The 23,125-nt window shown below is 38.8% G+C and overlaps 1 long non-coding RNA gene across 1 annotated transcript in view; it reads left to right on the top strand.

Annotated features, from left to right (window-relative positions):
* The window catches only part of LOC119470900, a 47,175-nt gene that overhangs the window by 9,709 nt on the left and 14,341 nt on the right, over nt 1-23,125 (top strand). The window contains exon 3 of the long non-coding RNA XR_005199878.1: nt 2,737-2,814. This is a non-coding gene — a long non-coding RNA (uncharacterized LOC119470900). The remainder of the gene's footprint in view (nt 1-2,736; nt 2,815-23,125) is intronic.

The following is a 23,125-nucleotide window of genomic DNA, read 5'->3' as shown; positions in this document are numbered from 1 at the left end:
TTTTTTTTTGACAGGATCTCTCTCTGTCATCCAGAGTAGAGTGCAGTGCACACAATCATACCTCACTGCAGCCGCAACCTTCCAGGATCAAGGGATCCTTTCACCTCAGTCTCCCAAGTACCTGGGACTACAAGTGTGCACCACCACACCCTGCTAATTTTTCAATTTTTTTGTAGAGGCGGGTGTCTCAATATGTTGCCCAGGCTGGTCTCAAACTCCTGGTCTCCAGTGATCCTCTTGCCTTGGCCTTGAACAGCTCTGGGATTACAGGCATGAGCCACCGTGCCCAGCCTGGTAAACCAATCACAATGTTTTGGAATGAGCAAAAAAGAAAATGTTTCACATAGAAAATTAATTAATTTGTTATTTAAATGAGAAATGAGACAATATGACTCATGCATCTAAACTAATCAGGCATCAAAATAAGTAATTGTCATTACATAGAGCAAAAATAGGCATAAATCACTCTATTTCCCAAAAGTCTGTGAAACCAAAAACAACGTCATTGATAATATTTTATTAGGAGAGAAAGAAGAATGAGTTGTTGGTAAACTTATCTAATGGCACCTTTTTGATGTTACATTCTGCCAATGGCATAGGACGTGATTGAGCAATCGGCATCCGACAGGCATGCTGCCCTTTACAGTGAGATCAAAGCATTTTTTAATGCAGAGTGTGGATCAGCTTTTGGCAAATGTACTTTGAATAAGAAAAAGTGCCCGATAACTTCTTATTTTGCTTAGCCTTAAAAACATACACTACAGGAGAGAGGTTTCTCATTTAGGTACCACCTGTTTTAGCGAGACAAGAGTTAAACTGGAAATGGCATGTTGGGGTCAGAAGCAAAGGTGCACCAGCTATGTGTGCAGTAAGGGAAAGCTTTGCCACAGGGATAATGGGGGCTGCTCTTGAATGCCAGTCCACACACTGTTTATTCTCAGAGAACAGGTCACCAATTGGAAGTCACCAATATACCTTCTGATCTTAATTTAGTGTTGAAAGAAATTATAAAACCTATGACTCTGATTCAATTGTAGAGCCTGGGTGTATGCCTTCTCAGCCTGCTGTTCAAATAAATAAGCAGCAAGTACAAGACTGTCACAATATGTAAGTTGGCTAACTGTTGAGGGGAAAGGTGCTTGCATTGCTTGAACACAGAATGGAATGAAAGATTTTTTTCATGGCACTGTTAAAATCAGCAAAGACCATCTCTATGATTCAGTCAATATCTGAATAGTTTAAATCTAACATCTTAGAGGTAAAATATAATATTTAATGTTTAGAAAAATATATCAAAACATATTTAAAAGACTGAATTATGGTAAAGGCAGCTTTTTCATCTAGAATTTGGATCTTTCTCAGAATGTGATAATCTTTTCCTTCCATCAGAGAAATCAATAATCGATTAAGCACTTTTTAAAAATGCATACAAATGTCACAGCAAAATATAAATATTAAGAATTAAAGCAACTGAAAGTAGATAATTAATTCATTTCCTGCTTTCTCCCAAGTTAAAATATCCAGACTTCTAGCTTTGGACATTATATTCCAAATTAGTATGTGAGAGAATGTTGAAGTAACCTTCAATGAAATCTCTCTCCATCTTTTCAGGCTCTTCACTGATCTCAATGTCTATAATTATCTGACAAGTCAGTGGGTGCAGTGGCTCACACCTGTAATCCCAGCACTTTGGGAGGGCGAAGCGGGTGGATCGCTTGAGCCCTAGAGTTCAAGACCATCCTGTACAACATGGTGAAACCCCATCTCTACTAAGAACACAAAAACCAGGTGGGCATGGTGATGGGCACCTGTAATCCCAGCTACTCAGGAGGCTGAGGCAAGAGAATCGCTTGAACCCGGGAGGTGGAGGTTTCAGTGAGCCAAGATCACATCATTTTCACTCCAGCCTGGGTGACAGAGCGAGATTCCATCTCAAAAAAAAAAAAAAAAAAATCTGACAAATCACCCAACACTCCCATTTCTGATGACTTACAATTGCACATTTGATTTTTTGGTTTTTGGGTTTTGAGTTTTCTTTTTTTTTTTTTTTTTGAGACAGTCGCTCTGTCACCCAAGTTGGAGTACAGTGGCGCAATCTTGGCTCACTGTACCCTCAGCCTCCCGGGTTTGAGTGATTCGCATACCTCAGCCTTCCAAGTGGCTAGGACTACAGGTGTGCGCTACAGTGCCTGGCTAATTTTTGTATTTTTTTAGATATAGATGGGGTTTCGCCATGTTGCCCAGGCTGGTCTTGAACTCTTGAGCTCAGGTGACCCACCCACCTCAGCCTCCCAAAGCTCTGGGATTATAGGCATGAGCCACCATGCCTGCCCACATTAGGATTTTCTATTTTCATGTTGTAAAAGGTTAAAATAAACCAAGTGGATGTGAAACATGACTGGCAGTTCAAGGTATATTCATTACGGAGTCTGATCTTCAGGTATCAACACTTTGGTGAAATAAAACAATATTGTCTATTAAACCTATGTAAAACAAGAACTATTAACATTTAAATGTTGTATATTGTTTACCTTATCTATAAGATGTTTATAGAGTGCGATGTATGCACTGACAATCATGAAAAGCTTGCTGCTGCTAAGAAAAAAAAAGCCATAGATTCATTTTATTTCAAGTCTGAATAAACAAAATTTTGAGCAAAATTACTCAAAATTACATTGAGGTTTGGAATAAAACACTCCTTGTAATAAAACAAGTGACCTTGTCTTCTGCCTACAGATCCCTGGAAATCTCATCAGAGAGGGTGGAGAAGATGGGGGAGAGATCTTGTAGGATGTCAGGATTTGAGTATCTCAGGTTTCTGGCTACTTTTCTTTCCTTCATGTTCTCACAATTTATTGGGATTATTTAAATTTTTGTACATAAATATCAATATCATTTTGAAAAAAACTGTTATATAGAAGATTTTTGTAGCATTTATGCTAGCTTAATTGAAATATTTTTGCTCTCATCTTTTAATATCTAATGTAATTGTTTATTGCAATTTAAATAATGAAAATGTTTATGTTTCCTATTCTCATTTTCTATTGAAACTTGGAATTTCATAATCATGCAGTCATAGTCTCACAATGATAATAATTGTTATGCATCTGTATGTTCCAATGCAGAAAAATTTTATTGCATATGTCTTCATTTCAGTAATGCAATGGTAAGCATTTGTTTCCAATACAATTGCAAGCTGTTCTTAACGTAAACATCAGTATTCCATCAGCCTCACAAATCCACAAGGAACCGCACTTCAGTAAGCATCTGCATTCTTATCTTCATTTCTCCAGGGAATACATTTTTACTTTGGTAATTTTGCCTGTATTTTTAGGATTAAATGTATGCCTCTCACACTGGAGTGAGGAGGGGCATACTAATTTATCACTAAGTAGGCAGTCCATCTCCTAACACTTAGAAAGAAAAGAAGAGAAAAGTTAAAAAAAAAAAAAAAAAGATTCCACTGTCTTTTATCACTGACCTGTTATGAGAGTTTTCCAAGTATTTTGGATGAACCCAAGAGAAATCATATCATCTCTGTCCATGGTAGCGTGTACTAGCCTGCATGCATTTTAGGTGGTAAAAAAAATGCAAGAAGAAAAAAGGTATTTGTTTTTCCCACCAAATGGCCAGTCTATTTCTTGGTCCTACCATTATTTTGGTATCTATAATAAGCATTAAGATGTTCATTTCAAGACCAGGGTAGCCATCAAAGGAATTGGTCATGATAGGCAATGCCAGGTAAATTAGAGTAAAAGCCACTTGCTTTCTTCTCCCCCTTCCATTTAAACATTTGAGCCTAATGCTCTTTGCCAACAAATTGTGTTACTGATACTACCAGTCTCTAACAGTAATTAATGATAAGTATAATTTAATAAGTGCATGTTCTATGCAAATAAGTGAGCTAATTTCATATATTTCTTCATTTAAAACAGTTACGATCCCATGAGATACGTATGACTTCCTCCAGTGTACAGATTAGGTCATTGAAGCTCATAGAGTTCAGTAACTTGCCTGAGGCAATGTGGCAACTAAATGTGGAGCTGTCATTTCAGCATAGGTCTTTGAGACTCCAAAGCCTTTACTAAAGTAATAAGACAGACCAATTTCCTAAGGCTTTATATCATTCTGTTCTACCAAAAAGTATTGTGAATCCTTCAGGAAGAAAAGCTATGCACTTTCCTTCAACCATCATTAACTAAACAAGTTATTTTATTATGCTCTCTAGGAAATGTATACGTAAGAATATGAACTATTTCCCCCAAAGAACTTGGGATCTAAGCATAAAGATTATACAAATGCAAGAATAATCATAACACAACAAAAAATGGTAAGTATCATGAAAGGAGCACAGATGGGTTTTGTTTGATAGAGAATTAACTTCCAGCTAAGGATACCAGAAAATCTTCATGAACACAGGCCAGAGATGGAAATGTAAAAATGGAGATACATATTAACAAGAAAACATGGATAGCCACACACAGCCACATGTTTTAGGAGGTTCTCACACCTCCATCATTCACAGGGCTGGTGGATGCTATATGCCCTTGAGCAAATTATATTTTCTCTTTGACCCTATCTCATATAAATTGAAGGGAATGGCTTGTAGGATCAATAGTCTATATCTCTATGTTCATATTTTGCTTAAGTTTGGAGCCAAAGGGGAAAAAAATCCAAGGGAGGGAAGAGAAATTTATCATATACTCCTGAGCACTGGTTGCAGAGGAAAGTTAAGGTGGGCATTGCAGAGATAAGAGAATATGGAAGTTCTTCTACAAGCCCAGAGGCCTGGTCCTGGGAAGAACCTTTCTATGGCCACAAGAGGATAATGCTTGATGTCCATCTTGCCCCCACCCTTTGGAGAACTGTACTCTTATCTCCTCTTTGACTTACATGGTTGACATGGTAAGACAGGATGCCGGCTGGTCTTCAAATTCAGGCTGCTTCTTTCGGCTGGCTGGTAGACTGCCAGGACTCAGGTGACCTTCACAGATCAGAGTTCTAAAAGAAATTCTTATAATGCTACAATTCAGGAAACATAGATTAAATACAAAGTATAACACTGGTTTGGTATGTAGGCGTCCAGTAAATGTCTACCAAAAACCAGGAAGTATGTGCTTGAAACAAGCCAAGGGTAGCTTTCCAAATGACCTAGCTCTTCTTTCTCTGATGGTAAGTCAGAGGGTCCTGCTTGAGATTTGAGAATTTCCCTCCCATTAGCTACCCTTTTTATATTTTATTGGCAAAAAGTAACAGTATACTTTTCGAAGAAAACTGTGTCATAAAAATAGACATTGAATCAATGGACAATTAGGCATCCATTAACAAAAATTTGCCGACTATGTTCTTAGGAAAGTGTAAATGAAGTAGCATTAAGCGAAAATGTCAAATAAAAATTATTATACGTGTGCTATAATTATTATAATGGCTCTATGTGGAAAGATTTAAAATAAGCCAAGAAAAGATGAAAATAGTTGCTTAAATAAAAAGAATAAAGATATACTTTGAGAATCTTGTTTAATAATAATTTTTTATAAAAAATATTATCATATTTCTTTTCTTTGTTGTTAAATATCCAAACCATGCAGAGAATGTAAAAATCTTTATATGATCTCATCTCCTTCCCCACTCCCAAAGGGTAACCACTTGTAACAAGCTACTGGAATACTTCCAGACTTCTAATGAATATACAACCATACTCAAACACATATTTCTTCATAAATGAGACCATATTCTGCATTCTGTTTTATAACCAGATTTTTAAATTTTATATATAGTTTTTATGATAGTGGAAACAATATAAACTTAAATATTTCAATATAAAATTAAAGAATAAATAATCAATTAGAGACAAGCCTAGAGATTCAAATACAGATGACAATGTATAGTCTTTTCTTTATTGCCATCAAGATTCCAATCAGGTGAGGCTCGACATTTCCTCAATGCCGCAGCCTAATAACAAGGTCTCGTCCTCCAACATTGGAAGGGAGGGCAATAGAGTAATTCTGATGGTTTGGGGGAGGGGGATTGTGACTTCAGCCCCCATCTGTCATGTTGTGCCTGGCCCGTCAAGACAAAACTCAATGGACCTCTCCACAATAAGGAAAAAAGAAAAAGTTGCCTCTTTTATTATAATAGATGTGGAGCCCAGAGAGTCCGTAAGTGAGCCACAGAGACATGGCTGGTGAAAAGCTGCCTCATATGTGCCAGCAAAGCCCACAGGCTTGGTTTCGATTTTCTGTGTTTACACCCTACTTTCCATGGAGAACAGCAATCTATATCCTCTGGGTCTCCAGTCTAAGTGCCTTCTCTCCCAAGGGATACTTCTCAGCTAAAGGAGGTTATTATTCATTATCCTTATGTCATTCTAGCTAATAGGACTGAGATTTTCCTGAGGTCACATGGCAGTGTTACTCCACCTTAGAACCAGGCAGGCTGGAAAAAAATGCCTTCTCCTTCTGCTCTGTAACTATTAGAGTAATGAAGCAGTGTGAGATTATGCAGCTTAGTGTATGACATTTTCTTGGAGAGCAGAGTCTTAGAAAGGGAGGCCTGGAAAGTTCGTTTTAAGGTAGAACAGCTTCATTGAAGCCTCTGAGAGACACTGGGGACCTATGAAGACTGGCCAGCTCTAAATATTTGCAAATGTCCGATATAAGCATCTAATGCATGCATTAGATCTTTCAATGAATTTGTGATGCTCTAAAATGTGACAAACTCTTACGTTATTGTTCCTAGACCTAGCAGACATTGTTGGTGCTCTGGCCAGATACCCCTTGGATTTTTGTTTCTTTTTGCTGTTTACTATCTCAGCATATTCTTCCTCCAATTCCAGTGGGCTTTTGGCTTTAAAGGCTCACAGCCATGACCCTCTTCAGAAGAGTTTTGTTTCCCTGTGCAGAAAGCTGAATATCTGGGATTTATATCCTCTAGGGGTTGCCTTTAGCCAATGACAGACTAGTGAAGAAGTATGAAAGCCCAGCTCCCTTGCCTCAGTGGGGATAGGCTGACGTGTACTTTACATTCCAGCACACCCTATGGAATCAAACTGAAACTGGAGCTTTGCAAAAAATTGCTGGGCTTCTTTGCATTCCATGTCCTGTTTCCCTCACCACCTTACTGGATTCTTCTGGGAGCACTTTCTTAATAACTCACACACACACACACACACACACACACACACACACACATACATCCTTTTTTCAGGGTCTTTTTCTGGGAAATCTTTCTTAGGACAACTGCCTACAGAATGCCAGCCAGATGGGGTCAACAGCCTCTTTGCTACTGAACCTCTTAAAAAACAACTGATGATACCCAGAAATGAGTTGTCACTAACAAGCTGGAGGCGTGATTAGAGACAAAGAAAGAATACAAAGCAGATGGATGAGCATAAAAGTAAGGCAGAAAAAGGAATGGAAAGAGGAAGAAGAATGGTGAGAAATTATAGGAGAGTCATTCATTTATTCATCCACTTGTTACGTGTTATTTTTATTCATGTTACACTGGAAAAAGTTTTAAATAAGAAGGAAAGTCTCTGGGTTTTTGTTCAGACTCCATAAATTATTAGTTGTTTGGTCTTAGACAAGTCACTCAGATTCTCTGAGCTTCTGTTTTCTTATCTGTAAGTCAGGGATCACAGTATCTAATTCATAAGATTAACAGGAGGATCAAACAAAACTATAGAAGTAAAAGCACCTTGAAGTTGTCATGCAAAATGAAATGCTGCCTTTAATGAGCATTTTGTGTGCCTAACTATTTAGACTACATTAATAATTAACTGGCTATAGAAAGCATTTAAGATATGATACTGTCCTATAAGAGGTTTCAATCTAAGTGGGGATACAAAATAAACACAAAGGAAATAGTTAAATAACAAATAAGTGTGTATCTATATGCAAAAATATGTAGACAGCAAGAACAGAAAAGATTTCGTAAGTGCTGAGGTCACAGTTGCCCTGAGATAAAAACTCGTGTATTACGGCACGTCGTCTCCCTGTTAAATGTACTGTTTTTTGGTGTTTTTTTGTTTTTGTTTTTGTTTTGATGGAGTCTTGCTCTGTCTCCAGGCTGGAGTGCAATGGCACATTCTCAGCTAATTGCAACCTCCACCTCTTGGATTCAAGCAATTCTCCTGCCTTAGCCTCCCACGTAGCTGGGACTACAGGCATGCACCACCAGGCCAGGCTAATATTGTGTGTGTGTGTGTGTGTGTGTGTGTGTGTGTGTGTGTGTGTGTTTAGTAAAGACAGGGCTTGATTGCGTTAGCCAGGATGGTCTCGATCTCCTGATCTTATGATCCACCTGCCTCAGCCTCCCAAAGTGCTGGGATTACAGGCGTGAGCCACTGCACCAGCCCCTACTTTCTTTTTGAAACACTCCTTACATCATTGGTAATTAGCTATTTAATGCCATGCTATTCCACCAGATTGTAGGGTATAGATCATATCTGAATTATTCTCCTAAGAATCTCCAGCACATAGCATGTAGTTCGTGAACAGTAAATATTTCTTAATGAATGAGTAATATGAGGTGAACTGTTTAAGGTAAATAGCATTTGTGAAGCAATTTGAAGATATGTTGTCATTAAAAGTAGGAACAATGTAAAAAGCTATTTAGATTCAAACAGGGTGGATGCTGAGCATACCAGGAGAAAAATTTTAAGAGCTAGGATAAGAGTCACATTATAAAAAGGTTTTGACTGCCAATGTGATGGTTAGACTTTTGCCCAATTGGGAGTTGCTAAAGATTTTGCAGCAGAATAACGAGATGGAATCAGTGCACTTGGAAGATCTTTCTGGCAACAGTGTGTGGAATGTGTTATGGGGATATGTCAGTGGGACAGTTACCAGTTAGAGAGCTGATGCAGTAACCACGAGGTGTGAGTTGGTGAGGAGTTAAAGAGTGAGTTTTCTAGAGGATCAAATTACTGCCATAGGTCATCTATCCTTGTCCAGCTTCCCTTTCATAATTAGGAACTAAACTTTTGTGTTTAAAAAAATATGGCCTCAATTTTTCACAACCTTCTAACAAATGAGTTGCAAAGAATAGATTTATATAAAATTGGAAGGTAAAGTCTAACTACCCATCTGATGGATTTATCTACAGATTTTCTTCTAGGTAGCATTTGTCCTATAATTTACCATCTCTGCTATCTTCTAAGGTAATCTGTTCCACACTGGTATTACTGGCATTATTAAAATACAGGGCACACTGGCATGACTGACCATTTGTTTCAAGAAATGCCAGAAAAATTATCCTGCCCCTTGGCATGGGACTAGCAGTCAGACAACCTAGATTCTATTTCTAAATTTGTCACTGAATTTCTATGTGATATTGGGAAAGTTGTTTTTTTTCTAATTTTACTTAGCTTTTCTCATCTTAAAAATGAAGAAGTGTTATTTTGCCTGAGCATAATTTTTTTAATGATGAAGTATGACTAGATCTTCAAACCTGAATGATCACTGCCATTACCTGGTGTACTTGTTAAAACTATGCCAAACCTACTGAAGCAGAATTTTGGGGAACTCGGTTCAGGAATCAGATTGTTAACAAGCTCTCAAGTTATCTGATGAAGCCAGCATGGATCTGGTCCAAGTTTAAGTATTTGGGAAATAGACTAGATGATCTCTAGGATCTTCTCCAGATCTTAAAATTCTATTTAAGAAATCCGTTCTGCAAGTCAGGCATGGTGGTGTGTGCCTATAGTCCCAACTACTTAGGAGTCTGAAGCAGGAGGATCACTTGAACTGAAAAATGTGCGGCTATGATCACACCTGTAAATGAGAATGATCACTGCACTCCAGCCTGGGCAACATACCAAGACTTTGTCTAAAAAACATTTTTTTGCTGTGATTCTTATGTTAGTAATTATACAACTAGTCATATAAATGCAATCTTTTTTATCAGGCTACGTCACCCTAGATTTAGAAAGGGGGAGGGATAAAACTAACAGAGTTTAAAAAAAAAAATCCTCTAACTCTACCCTTTCCTGCTATTGCAGTCTCTTCAAATCCCCACCTCCCCAGAATTTTGGGAGTTCACTGGGGATGTACACCAATAAACATTGTTTCCATTGTAGCGCCTTTCTGTTTTCCTCTTCTGCTCAGGTTCTGGATCTGCTGTGCACTCACTTCTGTGAGTGGACTGGGAGAAGCAGACCCACCCTCAACCTGGGTGGGCACCATTTAGTCAGCGGCTTCTTCTTCTTATGAGTAATACATATGTCACCTCTGAGATTCAATATTTTCTCCCAAATAACTTGGCGTAGCTGTTGTCACTACATCCTGTTGATGCCAGTTATGCTGTGCTGTGCCAGAGGTACCACCATAAGCCACTCCACTCAGCCTTCTGAGACTCCGGATGAAAAGGACCATAGATATCACTCAATTGTAAGTAGAGCAAATATGTTTCCTCTCACATCCTAATTCAAACCAATTGCTGTTGGGAATTCTGAGGCTGCATGCGGTTGGTGGAAAATGCCATAATCCATCAATTATGACTGTTATTTATGGGTGCAAGAATGAGGAATGATGGTATGCCAAAGATTTGCCAACTCACCCAAATCCTTTCTTTTCTTGCTGGCTATTTGTTTTGTTTTGTTTTACAAATGAGAATAATACAGCCCAGAGAAAGACTTACTCAAATTTGCGCAAATATTGCAGAGACACCAATTGTGTTAGGGTTCTCCAGAGGGACAGAATTAAGAGGACAAATGTATATATGAAGGGGAGTTTATTAAGGACTATTGGCTCATACAATCACAAAGTGAAGTCCCACAATAGGCCATCTGCAAGCTGAGGAACAAGGAAGCCAGTCTGAGTTCCAAAACCTCAAAAGTAGGAAAGCTGAAAGTGCAGCCTTCAATGTGTGTCCAAAGGCCCGAGGGCCTCTGGAAAAATCACTGGTGTAAATCCAAGAGTCCAGATGCTGAAGAACTTGGAGCCTGAAGTTCAAGGGCAGGAAACACCCAGCATGGGAAAAAAATGAAGGCTGGAAGACTCAGTAAGTCTAGTCCTTCCAACTTCTGCCTGCTCTATTCTAGCCAGCTGATTAGATGGTGCCCACCAGAGTGAGGGTGGGGCTGCCTCTCCCAGTCCACTGACTCAAATGTTAATCTCCTTTGCCAACACCCTCACAGATACACCCAGAAACAATATTTTGTGTCCTTCAATACAATCCAATTGACACTCAATATTAACCATCACCAATTATCTGAGGCAGACTTTTGGTTAGAGGCAACTAGGCCATGTACAGAACTTTAGGCATATTGTGTTCTCTCTCTCTCTCTTTCTGTCTATGTGTGTCTGTGTGTTTCTTTAAGAATCCAGACAATATTCCCTAATGCAATGCAATGCCTCATGTACACAGTCCAGGTGGGCTTCTGAGATATTAATCTGTCCTTTTGAAGATTTTTTTCATTAAAAAAAAACTATAGAATTTATTCAGGCAGCATTATCTCAGGACAACTACTTAGTACATATTCTAACATTTGTTATTTCCCGTTCGTTAAAGGGCCAGCTGTAAAATAACGCTTTCTTTACAGAAAGCTTGTGCTGCTGGACAGATTAGATAACAGGGGATTTGCAGCAGGCGGTGGAGATTTTAACCCTCAGGTCACCCTTTCATCTCTCACCCAGATCAGGCCTGAGAGTTATTCAGGATCCTCCTCGGAAGGGAGTGCCCAGCCACTTGCCTCAGGCAGTCGGCATCCAACTACAGAGCCTTTTTGAAAGTCTTGAAATATAGTTTGTCATTCCTTTTAGTCCAGTTGTCTGTCATTTCACAAATCACAAGAGTGCTGGATGAAGTTAGTTAGCACAGAGCAAAGAGGCTGTGACCACTGACACAGATGTTGATGACTGGCCCCAAAGCTCTATCCAAAAGCCACAGGTAAAAAAGACTTCCAACACATATAATCCAGGGTCTGTGATAGGTGCTAAACAGACATTGCTTCTTGAAGAAGAGTCTCTCTGGCTACTTCTCTATAGAGTTCTTTATTCTTTTTTTTTTTTTTTTTTTGAGACGGAGTTTCGCTCTTGTTACCCAGGCTGGAGTGCAATGGCGCGATCTCGGCTCACCGCAACCTCCGCCTCCTGGGTTCAGGCAATTCTCCTGCCTCAGCCTCCTCCGTAGCTGGGATTACAGGCACGCACCACCATGCCCAGCTAAAGTTTTTGTATTTTTAGTAGAGACGGGGTTTCACCATGTTGACCAGGATGGTCTCGATCTCTTGACCTCGTGATCCACCCGCCTCGGCCTCCCAAAGTGCTGGGATTACAGGCTTGAGCCACTGCGCCCGGCCTTAGAGTTCTTTATTCTACCTGATCTTTGCTTTCCCAGAGTGAGGCCCAAAGCAGTTGCAGTTTATCTTGCAAGTAGAAGCTGGTTGAGTTCAACTCACTCACAACTAGAAAACTGAATTCACCTCAGAAAATATCCATTTACATTGTGATTGTTGGGATGGTTGGTTTTATAATAGGAATGGAGAGTAGAAAAGAACATATCTTAAATGGGATTTTTAATATTATTGACCTATAGCAATAATACCCAACTTTTTCAACTAAAGAACACCTCATATATTCAGAACCATGACCCACCCCGCAACACACACATACATAGCTGTGGCTACATTTTTTATATTCCTGGAATGATAAAATATTTATACCTCAAGATTTCTGGAACTCTTGCTAATAATTTCTTGTCTCCCCAATTCTCCTTTCCCTCCTCCAGATGAGGAGCCTTTGCCTAGAGTGGTCCATGCATGCATTCTCATAGGCAGGCATATCTATTGACATACCCAGTAGAGTCTCGTAAAGGAGTCTCCATGCTTCGTCTTCATAAACGTACAACAGTAAGAACATACTGTACGGTAAAAAATTCAGGACAATTTTCATCCCAGGTTACTATTTATTGATTGATTTTTGTATGAAACTTACATTTCTTTTTTTAACTTTTAAGTTCGGGAGTACACGTGCAGGTTTGCTATATAGGTGAACTCGTGTCACAGGGATTGTTGTACGGATTATTTTGTCACCCAGGTGTTAAGCCTAGTACCCATTAGTCATTTTTCCTGATCCTCTCCCTCCTCCTATCCTCCACCCTCCGGTAGGCCCCAGTGTCTGTGGTTCCCCTCTGTGTGTCCATGTATTCTCATCATTTAGTTCCCACTTCTAAGTGAGAATGTGCAACATTTAATTTTCTGTTCCTATGTTAGTTTGCTAAGGATAGTGGCCTCCTTTGTACGGCTGCATAGTATTCCATGGTGTGTATGCACCACATTTTCTTTATCCAGTCTACCATTGAAGGACATTCAGGTTGATTCCATGTCTTTGCTGTAGTAAATAGTGCTGCAATGAACATACATATGCATGTGTCTTTATAATAGCATGACTTACATTCCTTTGGGTATATACCTAGTAATGGGATTGCTAGGTCTGTTTTTAGCTCTCTGAGGAACAAGTTACTATATATTTATATTTGTTTTTATCCCAAATCTTTTAATTTGAAACTAAGCTTAAATGATCTCCATGAAACATACTACTGCTGCTGTTGTTATTATTATGAAGTCTTCTACTTTCATATATATCATTAATACATTGTTGGGGATAATTAAAGAGCATTCTAATTTAATAATAATTCATTATTAAAGGAAGACATTTTAATATTTATTTATTTTTGAGATAGGGCCTCGCTCTATTGCCCAGACTGGAGTGCAGTGGCAATGATCATGGCTTACTGCAGCCTCAACCACCCAGGCTCAAGTGATCCTCCCACCTTAGCCTCCTAAGTAGCTGAGACTACAGGTGTGCACTACCATGACTGGCTAATTGTTTTATTTTTTGTAGAGACAGGGTTTTGCCATGTTACCCAGGTTAATCTCAAACTTCTGCACTCAAGCGATCATCTACCCTTGGCCTGCCAAGGTGCTGGGATTACAGGTGTGAGCTACCACACCCAGCCTGAAGGAAGGTATTTTAAAGAATTGTGGTATAATGAAAAGATTGGATTAATACTCAGAAGACCTATTCTGATTATTAGGCTATTTGGTCATATGACTTAATTCTCCTAAGCCTCAATTTTGTATCTATGAATTCAAAAACATTATTCCTGTTCCTGCTTCATAGCATTGTGGTAGCGATCAAATATATTAATATATTTGAAAGAACTTATAAGCTTTTTAAAAAGTATTTTGTGCTACTTATAATCTATTCTTTTCTAACTATAGGAGTAATAGTAGTTTATTATGGAAAACTGGAAAATGCAATAAAGTAGAAAGTAAATTAATATGGCTCATAATCTCACAATTCAGAAATAGCAACTGTTAAAATTTCGACATGTAAACTCCCACACTATTTGTCTTCTGTATACGTGTGTATGTTTTTGAAAAATCGAAGTCACATTATAAAGATGGCTTTTATGACATACATTTTTCACTTAAGTATCTCGAGTGGTATGGACTGAATTATGTTCCCTCCAAATTCCTATGTGGAAGTCCTAACTCCCAATATGACTGCATTTGGAGAAAGGGCCTTTAAGGAGGTAATTGCAGTGGCCAGGCACAGTGGCTTACGCCTGTAATCCCAGCACTTTGGAAGGCCGAGGTGGGTGGATCACCTGAGGTCGGGAGTTTGAGACCAGCCTGACCAACATGGAGAAACCCCGTCTCTACTTAAAATACAAAAAAATTAGCTGGGTGTGGTGGAGCATGCCTGTAATCCTGGCTGAGCCAGGAGAGCGCTTGAACCTGGGAGGCAGAGGAAGTGCTTACTGCAGTTAAATGAGGTCGTAAGGGTGAAGCCGTCCTCCAATATGACTGGCGCCCTTATAAGAAAAGGGAGAGACGATAAGAATGTACACACACAGGGAAAAGACCATGGGAAAACACAGCAAGAAGGAAGCCATTTGCAAGCCAAGGAGAGAGGCCTCAGGAGACAGCAACGCTGCTGGTACCTCGATCTTGGACTTCCATTCTCCAGAACTGTGATAAATAAATTTTTGTTGTTTATGTCACATTGTCTGTGGTATTTTATTATGGCAGCACCAGGAAAATAATATATTGAGCGTTTCCTTGTAAATATTTTTAAATAATTTTATTTTTAATGGCTGAAGATTCATCATTTTGATATAATTATGTAGCTAATCCTCTTTTTTGAAATATTTAGGCCATTCCCAATTTTCGCTATCATAAGTAATGCTTTTAATATCCTTGTATGTTGGTAAATCATTTTTTAGATGCAAAATGCCCTCCAAAAAGACTACAATATAAATTAATGGGAATAAACTATGGGAATTCTTTGTACTACTTCTGCAACTTTTCTGAGTTATAAATTACTTCTACATAAAAGTGAGAGAGAAGGCCAGGTTGGGTGACTCAGGCCTGTAATCCCAGCACTTTGGGAGGCCAAGGTGGGTGGATCAACTGAGGTCAGGAGTTCGAGAGCAGCCTTACCAACATAGTGAAATCCATCTCTACTAAAAATACAAAAAGTAGCAGGGCATGGTGGTGGGACCTTGTAATCCCAGCTATTTGGGAGGCTGAAGCAGGAGAATCGCTTGAACCCAGAAGGTGGAGGTTGCAGTGAGTCAAGATGGCGCCATTGCACTCCAGCCTGGGCAACAAGAGGGAAACTCAGTCTCGGGAAAAAAAAGGGAGAGAGAAATCTTATAACAAGGCTAGAATAGCACTAGAATATTTACATGAGTATTATCCTACAGCCAGCATTGTATAGGCACAGGACCAGTAAAGCCTTCTTGGAGATCAATACTCTGATTGCAAATACTGTCAATCCAACAGGGAACCCTAAGAAGAACGCTTTCTCTTGGCAGGAATTTGACAATTTGGTGCACAGCTAAGGATGGGGAGGGAAGGAAATTTAGAAACATCTTTCTAAAAATTCTTGCTACTGCGCAGAGAAGAACAAATGTGAGAATGGAGGTGGGATTCCTACTTTTGCTGGTATCTCCTCGATTTTATGAGTAATGACCGTGGTCACACAGCTCCCTTATGCTTTCCATTTTAGTAAAAGATTTATGCTAGCTCTTATCATCAAGTGGTGCTTCATAGGCTTTTCTATGAGAATTCACTAACAGTCAAATATTTACTGAACACTTATGCAGAGTTTTGTTGGGGGTTATAGAAATTAATGAGGATCGTTCTCTGCCTTCTGGGTGGACACACCAGTGAGACAGACTCATAGAAAGGAAAACAATAAGCTACCATGAAAACCGAAGGAAATAAGCCTCACTATGGCTGGGAAGGCACTGAATATGCATTAAAGAGATGGGGGAAGCATTATTTGAGGAGGTAGCATTTAAGGATGAATAGGATATTGCTAAGCAGAGTCAAATGGAAAAGCTGCTAAAAATACCTGACATCTGAAAAAGAATGACCAGGGGACATGGGTGAGATAGGGTGCATAGGGCAAGTCACGGGAGGTGAAGCTGGATATAGGATTCAGTACTGTGAATTTTGAATTATTAAAAGGCCACCAATTTGCATTTTAAGATTACTGAGGAAATGTTAAGGATAAAAGAGTGGAATGTGTATCTTTCCTGGTTCAAGGGTGACAGAGGAGGATTTGCTCTGCCCCCACTCCATCCCCATCTCCTAAAATTCAGTGCAGGAGGACCCTGTTGCACTCTGCAGACCCAGAAAGAGAGTTACATGTTAGTCACAAACTATAACACAAAGCTGTGATATGATATGATGCGATCAGACAAAAGACTCCACACATTTCTGCTGAGTGCATGACCGGCATGTTCAGTATTTGTCAGTGCATGAAATAATGGTTCACTCTTTGTTTGTGTTAAAACATAATGTATGTTCACTTGTGTTAAGGTTTAAGTATGCATCTGCCAATCCCTGTGTGACCTTCTGGAGTGACATACCCTCTGAAAACCTCAGTTTCTTTTTCTGTCAAATGTGAGTAATAAAAGCTACCTCATAAGGATTTGGTGAGCATTAAATGAGATAATGCACGTGAAAGTGCTAGCTATAAAGCATGATATAAATGTTATTGTTACTAGAATAATGTGTGCGTGTGTGTGTGCGTGCGCACGCGTGTGTGTGTGCACAAGTGACGGGGAGAAAATATTCTGTATGATTTTACCAGAAGGTGGCAGCATTTTGTTTGCTAGGTATATCCTGTCTGTGTTAACTCTAGTAGGTATTTTCTGGAGACTTCTTCAGACAACCAAGGAAATCTCATGGGGACGTATATGAGTTGAAGGCTCTTATTCTTTTTTGTCTATTTTGTTTTAAACTACAGGGAGATTAATATATAGAAAAGTTATGGGGAACAAAGTCTTCTTAGAAGCTCAATGAAGGGGAAATCATTTGCTCTCCTGCCCCACCTCTGCAGCATAAGAGGTGGGGCAGCATTGATGACAGACTGGACAGGGAAAATGTGGCACATATACAACATGGAATACTATGCAGCCATAAAAAACAAGGAGTTCGTGTCCTTTGCCGGGACATGGATGAACCTGGAAACCATCATTCTCAGCAAACTGACACAAGAACAGAAAATCAAACACCGCATGTTCTCACTCATAGGTGGGTGTTGAACAATGAGAACACATGGACACAGGGAGGGGTGCATCACACACTGGGGTCTGTTGGGGGGAAATAGGGGAGGGACAGTGGGGGGTAGGGAGTTGGGGAGGGATAGCATGGGGAGAAATGCCCGATATAGGTAATGGGGAGGAAGGCAGCAAAACATACTGCCATGTGTGTACCTATGCAACAATCTTGCATGTTCTTCACATGTACCCCAAAACCTAAAATGCAATTTGAAAAAAAGAGGTGGGGCAGGAGAGCAAATGATTTTACCCTTCCCTTAGCCTCCCATTTGCTGGAGCCTTTTGAATGCTTTTATTGTTGCCTGGTGTTTGAAGCAGAGACATACATCTTGGATTTGATTAATGTTTTTGTTGGATTGTGTTTGTGTCTCCTACATGTTAATCCATATCACCATATTCAAACACGTGCATTAACTGAACACTTTTGGCTGCAGAGATTCTGGATAAAATTGCAAACATGCTCATATTTTTCAGGACCTTACAGTAAGTCTTGTTGAGAAGATCAAGTGTGAAAGAACTTGAAAATGGTTACAAAATAATGTATCATGCCTATTCATGAATAGGCAGCAATACCACCAACTGAATTGGGGGTCTTGAAAATGCAAAAAAAAAAAGAAAAGATCAGAGTGAGAGAAGGGTGATGAGCCCTTCTGGAAGGAATATATTCTACTTGTTATTTCATATCAAAATTTGTGATATTTCATAACCTATCCCACACACACAAACCCAAAATAAACCCAACACGCCCTATACCTCACCATTTTTAAATGCCTTATTTATGTATATTTATTAAAATAATGTTTGAGTTTGCTAAAATGTATTATTTCCTGTTACTTCTTATAGCAATATGACAGTCTTCTGGATATATTACAAAACTAAGGTTTCAGTGATATGGATGAATGTGAATATGGTGATATGGATTAACATGTAGGAGACTACGTCTATCTAAGTATCTTTGCAGTGTGTCTAGTAAAACTAAACAGGCTGCGGCAAATCATTTTAACCACCTTTTTAAAAAAAAAAAATACTTTCCAATACTCTACTTGGGTAACCAAAGTGTTTCCTAGACTTGGTTTTGCTTTCCATCTTGACAGTGAGGATAATGCAATGATGCTGTGCTGTGAGGAAGCCTAAGTCAGTTATGAAGTAGAGTTTTACCACACGTTGGGACAATAAAATAAGATGTTTTGATTTAAGGAATTGTTATTTACATGGTAACAAAAGGCTGTGAATTCAAAATTGCAATGTATCAGATTTGGTTTCACCAAGATAAAGACCAGGACTCCACTTGGGATTCAATCTCTATGATCATCACCTCCCTGATAGGAACCGGGAAAGTATTTAGGTCTACAAAATTTCACCTGAAGCCCATGCAATTGACAATTACCAATGCCACCATTTTCATTTCCAAATTTGTTTTAAAATTGATCTGAATTTTGCCCAATATTGACCAATATCCACTTAAGTGGCCTGCTACTCAGAATCAGAAGCAAAGGCTTATATAACTAACACTTTTGTCTGTGAGACCAAACAAATAATTAAACCAGATTAAAATAAGGTAGTTCTAGACCTCCTGAGATATTTAGTAATGCACAACATGACTTGTAAAAGTCATTCTTTCCCGTGAATCTCATTTTACTCATCTATTAAAAGGGTGGGGGGTGGGGAGGGAGCAAAGATGGCTGCACAGATTAGCTCTAAAGATGCTGCCAGCTTTGACCTTCTGTGATTCTAAAAGAGGTCAAGTTCTGGTAATTGCCTGGGATTAATTATCAGGCCCTTGTAAGGAGCATCAAGAGTCCTTTAATGAAATTCATTTTGCTGTACGTATTTATGACTGCACTTTAATTGAGCTGGTTGTGTATTGGTCAATAATGGGCCCTAATATGAAAACCATCACCAGATCAATCCTTTCTCCTCTAGTTAGGAGGCATCATTTACTACCATTCAGGTAGTGAAAAAACCATTTCAGAGCTGCCCAGGGTCTCCAGCAAAGGTGGAAAATGTGAGCACTGCCTCTGATGATGAATGCCACAAATCTAGGAAAATTATTATCCATGAATGAGCAAAAAGAGCATTTGCCCTAACTCATAGAACTTAAATTTAAGACCTAGCTCTGGACCTAGCTCTGGACCTCGCTCTGACTCTAACTTGGCTTGAGTCCTCAAAGCCAAACTTCAGTTTATAATATTTAAAACTTAAGAATAACATCTAACAGCATGGCAGCAGTGTTACTCAGCTGACATAATAAATGTGAAGTTTTATAAAGATGTATCAATCAGCATTGAGACCCCACAATATGAAAGTTACATGGTCTTCAAGGAACTTTCAGGGTTTTTGTGTGTGTGTGGAGACGAGGCTGATGGCAGATATGCCAACAAGCACCATTTTAAAAGAATAAAACTGGCAAGCCAGTAAGAGGAGTATAAAATGGCATAAGCAGAAACTTCATTCATGCCATTCACTACATTAACCGAAAAAAAAGTTAAACCGTAACATCATCTCAATAGGTACCAAAATTAGTGCAGGAAAAAAAATTGATAAAATTTAACAGCTATTATTGATTGATTAAAAGCTGTCAGAAAATTCCCATACTAGAAAAAGGCCATGTACCAAGCACCTAAAATCAGCATTGTAATAACATTAGAAACATTCCCAGTTAGATACAAAATGAGTTAAAAGTGCCCCCTACAATCATCCTAGGGATCTTATCCAATAACGAGACAAAATAAAGGAACGAACAAATCTATTGGTTATGGGAAAAAAGGTGAGACATTTTGTCAGTTAATATGATCACCTATCTAGAAAATCCACAAGAATCCAGTTTTAAAAGTATGAAGATTAGGAGCTCAGCAATGTGGCTAGATTCGAGTCCAGTAGCTTTTTTACACATTAGCAAAGCCAATTCGAAAATACAAAATAAAAATCACAATCACAACAGCAACCAAAGCTATAAAATTTCTAGAAATGTAAGAACTATATTACTTATGAAAATGCATAAACCAAGACCTGAAGAAATGGAAAGACAAGCAGTATTTCAGGAAGGGAAGACTCGTTGTAAATAAGCAGTGGCCAGGTGAACAATTAAAAGGCCACGGCAGATTCAGGCATGCTGACATGCAAAGATTTTCTGGATGTTCTATTAAGTGGGGGAAAAAAATGTAACAGACTAATATAAAAAGAAATTATTTATTTTTCTAAAAAACAACAAAACCATGTACAGTTGATTTTTGAACACTGCAGGAGTTAGGGGTGCTGTCCCCTGCACAGTTGAGAAGCCATGTATGATGTGTGACTCCCTATAAACATGACAGCTAATAGCCTACTGATAATGGAAGGCTTACTGACAGCCTCAACAGTTGATTAACACATGTTGTGTATCATATGAATTATACACTTCATTTTTACAATAAAGTAAGCTAGAGAAAAGAAAACGTCATTAACAAAATTATAAGGAAGGGGAAATAGTTTTACAGGAGTGTACTGTATTTATAGATATGTATATCTGTTTACAAACTGAATCATATGTCTGAAATGGTGGGCAACCATAGCTGCAGACCTCAATCTTACCAAGCAATTTGACTTTTTCTTCTAAAGTCTTGACTTTTCTCTGCTTCTTGGGAGCACTACTACCATCACTAGTGGCACTTCACATATGTCCCTTGGTATTATTCAAAGTTTACTATATTATACTACACGTGATGGGAAATACCTGAGAGCCTCCCCAAGAGATCACTTTTTACTGCAAACGTGCAATTTGCTGAAGAGAGGAACCGCTCACATGGAAACCCATGTCCCTGGGTGTTTTAAGTGGATATTTGCTATACTCCTCACTACATCAGTAACATGAGAGGTCTGCAAACTTATTACCATAATACTGTATGCACTACAGTTAACTTTACACAGTTGTGATTTAATACCGCATCTTTGCTTTTGTTTACATTTCTCTTGATTGTTAATGGTGCCATGCATGGTAAGTAAATGTTTATGTGTGTAAGTTTTGACAAATTTTAACTTTTTCTAATAGATTTATACCTATTTCATAGTAGTACATGATAAAACAGACTCATACCTACATATATTTTATGCATTCATGACATACTTTTTTTTCAAAGTATTCAATATTTCTTTCTTTTCTAAATTATACTTTAAGCTCTAGGGTACATGTGCAGAATGTCCAGGTTTTTTATATACACATGCCATGGTATACACGTGCCATAGTGGTTTGCTGCATCCATCACCCGGTCATCTACATTAGGTGTTTCTCCTAATGCTATCCCTCCCCTAACCCCACCCCCCAACAGGCCCCGGTGTGTGATGTTCCCCTCCCTGTGTCCATGTGTTTCAATATTTCTATGCTAAGAGATTCATCTGTGAGTTTTTTCAAATTGTCAAAAGTCTCCAAAAAAAACTGTCCTATATGTTTATTGAAAACCTTCTGTGTACAAGTGGACTACAACAATTCAAACTCATGCTGTTTTCAGTAACTGTATTTCTATGTATGTGTATTCAAGTGAATGCTTGGCAAAAAGTCATGTGGTTACTTCAAGGAAAGGGGCTGGGATAGGGCACAGGAAGGAAAAAGTCAGCCTTTTGTGTAGTCTTAGGATTTCCGCTAGCACTATATATCAGTGCATCCCTTTTGAGAGGTATTAACACCAATGAGGAAAATGAGGGAAGAATGGGGGAAGAGGGCTTTTGTAGAGCAGGCTTTTGCAAGATGAGGAGGAGGTTTTCAACAGGTTGTGATAGTGGCACACATTCCAGAATGGAGGAAAAGCCAGGAGGAAAAAAAAATGGCAGCATAAACCTGAAAGAGACAACAGGTTTGCATTGTGCTTTATAATTTACAAAGCACTACAGCATTTCATGCAAGTACTGCTGCAGTGTAAATGGTTTAAATCATCCGTTCTGGATTTGAATCCCAGCTCTGCTCTGCTAGTTGCTAGCTGTGTGACTTTGGACAAGTAACCCAAACTCTCTGAACTTCCATTTTCTCATCTCTAAAGTTGAGCAAATATTGGAAACTAATTTATAGTAATATCTTGACTATAAACCAAAAAGCAGAGAAAAACCTGAAGCATGGGTGCCCACTCAGGACATTCTCACCTGTGCTAACCTACTCTGAAAGTTTGGATAATTTTTTTTCACGTAACACACCATATTTTTCAATTTTCCATCACAAAAATCATCACTATTTTTATCTAAATAATGTCTTTGCCATGCTCTTTCCCCGAGATGCCATGTGGCAAAATGGTAAGGAACCAAGAATGTCTTGAAGTCTGCACTAGACAAGCATATACATTACATTGCATCAAGCACGGACATTTCTCTAATGCACGGGGGACTGGTCAAGGAAGATCGTTATAAAGAAGCTTTTAACACACAGCCTTTTCTTTTTCTTTCTGGTTTGCCACAGGCTGTGCTTTTCCTCTCCTAAGTGAAGGAAATGGGGGAAATAACAGATGAAAATTCGTAAGGCAAGTCAGCTACTAAAGAGAAAATCATGCCCAGAAAAGAAGACAGACTTTCTCCCAGTGTGTCT

The sequence above is a fragment of the Cebus imitator genome, unplaced genomic scaffold (assembly GCF_001604975.1).
Source record: "Cebus imitator isolate Cc_AM_T3 unplaced genomic scaffold, Cebus_imitator-1.0 Scaffold43, whole genome shotgun sequence".
In the NCBI taxonomy this organism is placed as follows: Eukaryota; Metazoa; Chordata; class Mammalia; order Primates; family Cebidae; genus Cebus; species Cebus imitator.
Note: the sequence above shows the minus strand (reverse complement) of the source record. Positions and strands in the feature narration are given on the sequence as shown.